At 41.1% G+C, this 7,926-nt stretch overlaps 1 pseudogene; it reads right to left on the reverse strand.

Moving 5' to 3' along the window:
• Nucleotides 1-4,934: 4,934 nt before the first annotated feature.
• Nucleotides 4,935-5,700, reverse strand: LOC102763601 (annotated as a pseudogene).
• Nucleotides 5,701-7,926: the final 2,226 nt, after the last annotated feature.

Here is a 7,926-nt window from a genome sequence, read left to right on the forward strand (position 1 = left end):
CTTTCTTTTCTTATAAGGCCACCAATCCTATCCTACCCTTATGACCTGATTTAACCTTACTTATCTCCAAAAGCCCTATTTCTAAATATAATTACATTGGGGGTTGTGGCTTCATTGTATGAATTTTGGTGGAGGAACACAATTAAGTCCATAGCAGCTACAAGGCCTGTTTTAGGCTTCACCTTGGGTTCTCATTTGAGGACTTAACTTACCTTTTAAAACCTCCATTGGCTGCCTCTGGTACATGCCTCCACCGGGGATCAAACCCGCAACCCAGGTATGTGCCCTCACCAGGAATCGAGCCCGTGACCTTTTGGAGCATGGAACTACACTCCAACCAAGTGAGCCACACAGCCAGGGCTCACTTGCTTTTTAAGCTTAAATACAGTCATCAGATATGGGTCTGATCCTAGAGCAGCGATTTTCAACCGGTGTGCCACAAGACTTTTAAAAACAAGCAATACCTGACTATTGAGTCAGGGGCACTGACCTCTTTCCCCTTAGATTGTCAAATTAAAAAAAACAATGACAACAGCCAACACAATAATAGCTGTCTGGGGTGAATTATACCTATGAATCAAAAGTATACCTATTTTTTGGTCAGATCGACAAAAATTATATTTTGGAGAGTGCTGTTGAATTTTAGTGATTAGTTTATGTGTGCCATGGGAGGAAAAGGTTGAAAATCGCTGTCCTAGAGCAAGGAGAGCGTCACAGAATAATTACCTCCAGGAAGGAGAATCAAAATGGGGCCCTGCACGCGCAGCTCCCAGCTGGCGAGGCACTACGGGTGCGGCAGGGAGGTATCAGGCAGGGCATAGGGAATTGACCTTCCTGGCCCCTGGCAAAGCTATGCTTCCTTCCCTTTCTTGTTCTTTCTCTTTCACATGTTACTCCTCTTTTCAATTCCTTCCTTCCTGTTTTCTCCTGCCTCCATTTTCAATAGTACCGTGAGACATAGTGGTTCTTGGCTCTTTTAATGATGCTTCTCTACTTTTGATTTTCCAAAAATGAAAGGGTTCACTTATGGGTTAGGAGCAGGTAAGCAGAAAGGGCAGAATGTATAAGGGGATGGTGGTGGGAGGTCAGGGTAGAGTTAGTTTACGACACAAGAAATGACTTTGTTATACCAGGGTAGGAACAACAGTGTGAGGGTGAGTGGGAGGTGCCAGCACAGAGCAAGAAATACCCAAGTGATGACCCTGGGTTTCAATTTCCTCATCATTAAAAATATAAATAAAAATGCTGGAGTAGAAAATCCCCAAATTCCCTTGAATCTCTACTAGTCCATACCTCTGTGCCTTTTTCTACCTCACCTTATTGGGAAATAGCATTGATAAATAAAACTTTGTGTGCCTTGTAAGAAGAGCATTATGTAAATTCAATTATTGCTCAAATTAATTCTAATGAGGTTCAGGGGGGGAAACAAGTAACAACCCAAACTCCTTAATAAAGTGTTCTGAAGAGAAAAGAAGAATTATCGCCCACTTCTGCACTTCCTGCTTTTGGCAGAGACTAGAGTGGAAATCTGAAAACACTGTGAGACAGTCTGTTCTCATGGTATTTCTAGCTGAGAACAGGAAGGAGGGGAAATCTCATATGAGTGAGAGAGCCTGTTTGTCAGTGACTAGCAGGCCAAAGAAGTTTCACTGGGCAATCGAGCTTGACAGCACCCCTGTAAGTTTTACCTTTATTTGGTCAGCATGGTAGGCTTTGCCAGAAGCATCACCACCATCACAGAGACACAGCTATTCACCGTTATCACGCCTGACCGGCTCCTCTCCCTGAAGCTGAGCTTCAGGTGCTGGAGACCCAGACATAGGCAATGGGGCCCCTGCCCTCCTGGGGCATAGAACAAAGTTGGGAGGATCAGGTCTCTATAAATAAAAAACAATTGTAATTCTTAGTGGCATCTGCTGAGCGCCAACTCAGCCGCTCAGGCAATGCTAGGAAGGAGCCACCCACAGGCTTCACAAACTCCCTTACGAGCTGGCATTTGTTCTCTACCTCACCAATGGGCTCTCCTCACTCATCGCTGGCATATTTTGTACCTTTAGGCAAAAAAAAAAAAGTTTCTCAATTTCTTTAACTCCTTTGCCCATCTCCAGTCACAACAGAGACTGCTCTGTGTGTGATGTGGATGAGTCACAAAGGCTGAATCATGTTAACAATAAGCATGTAATGATTAATGCATATTGACTGGCTGGGTGTGCTGGAACCAGGATCTAGACTAGTTGCATTGTCCCTAATTACCTGCCAGAGGGTATGTGCCCTGGTGTCTCCGGCTGCAGCAGACATTCCAGGGAAGGCCCTTGGTCACCAAGACTCCAATTAGGTCTCATAAATCGCCTGCGGTGTGAGTCAACGGCAGCTTTACAACCAGGGCCACTCAAGGGCTCAGGTGGAGTGGTGTCTAGGCCCTCCCTCGCCCCCCCCGCCCCCCCCCAAGTGAAGAACACAGGAATCCTCCAGTGAGAGCAATTCTCTCATTAACTGAGTGCAAAACGTTCCAGGAAAAAAATAAAAAAAGATTTGATTTACCTTTGAAATAATGTAATGATGAGGATTATGTTTGGAACAAGGGACTAATACTCAGGGTTTTATTGAAATGATCACCGTTGCCATGTTTATTTAAAGCTGGGTAATATGACTACACTGTGAATAACAAAGTGCTTATGAGCGTGTGCATAAACTAGACAGATGCTGTTGGGACCCATCATGCACGTTGTTATTTACTACAGTGTTTTAACCTCAGTGACTGCTTTGTACCCACACCAGGTGAGAAGATGAAGTGATGTCTTCAGTAGTGGCTTGTAATCCAGGATTTCTCCAGGATAATTTTGTCTGTATCTTTGAGAAAACCTAAGATTGCTCTATGGCTTATTTCCTGTTGGGAATATGAAAATGAGTTAAACACAGGCTCAGTCACCAAAAGAGCATACAGTCCAGCAAGTAAGGCAAACAGCAAGTAAAGCAAATTTGGCTAGTATTTGTATACCCAAATAATACAAAGGGGTAGGAGGACACTGGACTGGAAACTCTACAAAATGAAAGTGGAATGTAGATGTGATAATCTTCAATGTTATAAATGAGAATGCTAGTATCATGTAATCTTTTTAAAATAATATTTTTATTGCATGTTCATTGTGGAAAATTCGTAAAACAGAGAAAGACATAAAGATAAAAGTAAAAATTACCTCTAATGTCACCCCTGTAAAATGTTGCTGTATATCATTCTAGTCATTTTTCTAGGCATAACTAGGCATTTTAAAACAACAGTATATTCATGTTATACTATTTTACAAGCTGTTCTCTTCATTTAACAAGTACTGTGAAATAGATTGTGATTATTTTCCTACAATATTTCATGTCCTTCTACACTGGTTTTTAGTAGTTTTGTATAATGTCTTGTCCTATGGACACACCATGCTCCAGGGAGTGTCTGGCCTGTCTCTCTCAGTCCCGATCAGCTGGACCCCAGGAGCAAGCTTACCTACCGGTCAGAGTGTCTGCCCCCTGGTGGTCAGTGCACATCATAGTGAGTGGCTGAGTGGCCTTCGCATATCATTAGCATATTACACTTTGATTGGTTGAATGGACGACTGGACACTTAGCATATTAGGCTTCTATTATATAGGATAAGCATTGATCCTAGAGTTAAAAATTGGTCATTCTGGGTCTGCTAGCAGAAAGCTTTCCTAGATTTTGGCTGCCATTTTATCAACACTAGCAACTTTACTCAGAATTTGGCTAAGACAGCTTGTTTTATCTGCCTTTAAAATACACGAACAGATACTTACCTTAAATTTGTTGTCTTTTGATTCTTTACTGCTATACTATTTCACAGAGTCAAAAATCACAATTCTAGCCCTGGCTGGTGTGGCTCAGTTGTTTGCATGTTGTCCCATTCACCAAGAGGTCAGTGGTTTGACCCCCAGTAGGGGGCGTGCATGAGGCAGCCGATCAATGTTTCTCTCTCCCTATCCCTTCCTCTTTCTCTAAAAGTCAATAAAAACATATTTCATGCAGGGGAGGTTGGGGATAAGAGATCAACCAAAGGACTTGTATGCATGCATATAAGCATAACCAATGGACAGTAGGGGGGTAAGGGTATGTGCTGGGGGATGGAGATGTCCAGGGAGAGGTCAATGGGGGGGAAAAGGAGACATATGTAATACTATATGTAATACTTTAAACAATACAAGAATTTTAAAAATTAAAAAAAATCATAATTCTAGCTGATACGTGATCAAACTCAAGAGCAAACAGTGAGTTTGGTAATACATCCACAGTGTCAAAAAAGTTTTATCTCAGCTACATGCACAATATATTAATTTTACAAGGTAGTTACTTCTGCTAGAGCATACAATGGTAGTGGTCATGTTCAGGGTGACAACATAATTAGACAACTAGAGGCCCAATGCATGAAATTTGTGCCTGGGTAGGGCCCCTAGGGCCTCTGGCCAGCGATCAGGGCTGATCTGTGGGGTGACCAGCAGGGTGATTTGGGGGAGGGGAGAGCCCGCTGGCACCTGCCTTGGCCAGCCTGAGGCCTGAGGGCTGGGGGTAGATCCTGCATTGAGCATCTTCCCCCTGGTGGTCAGTGCACATCATAGCGACTGGTTGTTCCACCTATTGTTCAGCTGTTTAGTCAATTTGCATATTAGGTTTTTATTATATAAGATAGGCTAAGGACATTGATATTTTCACAAATATACTGAAGGATATGCATTTGAAAAGAGGTGGCCATAGGTATCTTACTCATAATGTTTTAAAGATCTCTTTTTAGAATTGTCACTGTATGAGATACTTAGTAATTCTGTATTTCCACTTTAGGATTTCAGGACTCTCATTTGCTCACTTGTTTGTTTAGTTATTGTTTTTTTATTTTACAGGTAGGGTTTTTTTTTTTTGGTCACCATTTTATCTGAATTTTAAACAGATTCTTGGATTTGGGGCTCATATCCATAGCTTGTTCAACTTTAGTACCTGTCTCATCCCTGATAGCTTTTTCAGAACTGCTATCTTTACCCTAAAGCTCCATGAGATTTCCCAGTTCAAACTTGGGCTTCTCCACCATTTTGACTTTTCTAACAAATGCATCATAGAGCAGATCAATAGAGTGGCCAGTCTTCCCGTGTCTTCCAATGCTCGCTGGAATCAGCTTGTCTGCACCTCTCGGACATGATGCCCAAATCTTTTGGATTTGGCAGACTTGTTGAAGATGAGCATAGAGGCTTCCGAATCTGGTTGTTGTGGTTTTTTTTAGTAAAACCAACACAGAATAGACAAAGCAAATAAACATTGATGTCTTGAAATCAACATGAGCTTCAATCATGGTCTGCCATTTTTTGACCATGGAGCACATTTTGTCATGGTAAGATCCATGCCATGGAAATTAGGCAGGCAGTTTTTGCCCTGAACATCCTCAGTAATTAGCTTGAATTTTCTAAATGCAACTTCGTCATTCTGGAGATCAGCTAGGCTCGCTTCAAAATCATGAAGACCACCAGTTGTGATTTTGGTTCCTTGAGTACTCACCAGTACTCACTGGTGTTTCCCCAATCTTTCTTATGCTGAACATAGCTGGTGCTTTCACATCACACCAATGGTCCCTAGAAAATGGATCAACCACTTTCTTTACTCACTTTTTGGTGCCTTTCATAAGGCGCTTGTTCTTGCCTACAGCCATGGTGCTGCTCAGAGAATCAAAAGGACAATAGCTATTCTTTAAATGCCTATTCTGTACCTGGAATATGACCAAGCTATGTCCTCAAAGCTTATAGTCTCATGCAGAAATGGATAAGTAAAAAAACAAACAAAACAAAAAAAACACAAGCAAACACCTCATACTATAGTGTCATAACTATTAGTATAAGAATAAAATGTACTATTAGATCACTTTCCCTTCTTTTCACTTTCTCCTCTTTGCTCCACTTCCTTTGAGTCTTCTACCCACTGTCTCTCCCACCCCCCCCACCCTCCACCTCCCCTGCTCCCATCAGTAATTTCCAGGAAGGACCTGGACTGGGAGTTAACAGGAGTGGGAGATGGTGGCTCAGGGCTTCTGTTGGGCTAGATGGAGCCAGGGGACTAGGGAACACAGGCTGTAACAGGCTCCCTGATGCAGACCCTACCCCTAAAATTTGTGGAGTCTGGGGCCAGAGCACAAATAGAAGCCACTTACCGTCTGTGGACATGCACAAAAGTTGTAAATCAAGTTAATAAGCTGGTAACTAAAATATAGCTTCAAGGGAACAAAATTTTTTATAAATGTGTAAAGCTATGGTTTCAAATAATTGGATTTAATTATTATCTTTCATGTATGGGTGCCCTGTTGATGAGTTGGCAGCATTTAGATAAGTATGAAAGGATCTGTAGACTCCTGGGGAAAAGAGTGATTGTCTCTGAGGATTGGGATGTGTGGCATGAAGAGGGGTTTCGGACTTATTGATTTAGGTAACTTTTAAAAGACATTATGAGGTTATGGGTAATTTTCTTTTCTTTTTCTTTATTTTTCAAATTTCTAAAATAATATGTTGCTTATGTAATTAAAAAAAAAAAGCCAAGTCTAGAAATCCATTCTAGAATTGGAAAGTTTCTCACTAAGTGGAATTTCTGGAAAAAGGTCGTGCTTCAATATTTAGGCCCATATGACTTAAGGAATTGACTAAAGTTAACATCAGAAACACCAAACATTTTTCTTCAAGAGGTTCTGGGGGAATTAGAGAGATGCCCAACTGTCAAAAAATAACAAATCAAGAATCTATATTTTAAAAAGAGAACATGTACAGCCATAGAACTTATTGCCTGACCTTTCTAGGCATATTATTTTTACCACTAATCAAATATTTATTTTTCAATGACCTCAGACATTTCGGAGTCTGAATTATTTCTACAATAGGTATTGCATTTACTCAGTGATTTCAGCATTTCAAAGTGCTTCATATCAACCCTCTCATTTTATTGTTACAATAACCCCATTGGGAAGGGAAAATATTAAAGAAAATCAGGCCCCAATTGGTCTCCCATGTCACAACCAGTTCTTGGTGAAACAAGGACTGGAGCATAGGTCCCTTAGATCTGAGTCCAGTTCTTTTGCCACTGTGGTTAATAAACTTACATAAGGAATTTTCTGGAAAGTACACTTATTCCTCAGAAATTTTTGTAAATGTCCCCACTGTTGATTTTTTAAAATGAAAGTTATTTTTAAAAGACAGTCAATATTTTTCTATGAGCTACTAAAGACTATTCAACACCCTTTTAAGAGATGCCCGACCCCCTGTATTTCCACAAATGAGGATCTTTATAGAAAGTGCTAATTAGTGCTAAGTACCTTTAGAAATGCCTTCTAGGATAATGTCCAAGGACACACCACACGGAGGAGGAAATTATAATACCCTTCCCCTCAGGGACGCAGCTAATTTTCTGTGATGATGAGAGACCATAAGATTACTCAAGTACTTAAAAATGTGTGCAAGTACCATGTTAGTGTTATTACAAGATTTGTAATAGCCAACATTTTACCCAGACTCTAGAAAAAGCACGCTTTAAAGCGAAATAAGCCAGTCAGAGAAAGATAAATATGACATGATCTCACTCATTTATGGAATATGATGAACAACATAAACTGATGAACAGAAACAGATCAAGAGACACAGAAACATTGATCATGCTGTCAAACCTCAGAGGGAAGGTAGGGGAGGGTGGGGGTAAGGGGAAGAGATCAACCAAAGGACTTGTATGAATGTATATAAGCCTAACCAATGGACACAGACACCAGGGTGGTGAGGGCATGAGTGGGAGAGGGGGACAATGCGGGGGGGGGATAAGAACACATATGTAATACCTTAATCAATAAAAAAATAAAAAGATCGCACTAACTGGTTTGGCTCAGTGGATAGAGTGTCGGCCTGCGGACTGAAG

This window comes from Myotis davidii, unplaced genomic scaffold, assembly GCF_000327345.1.
Source record: "Myotis davidii unplaced genomic scaffold, ASM32734v1 scaffold279, whole genome shotgun sequence".
Taxonomy (NCBI): Eukaryota; Metazoa; Chordata; class Mammalia; order Chiroptera; family Vespertilionidae; genus Myotis; species Myotis davidii.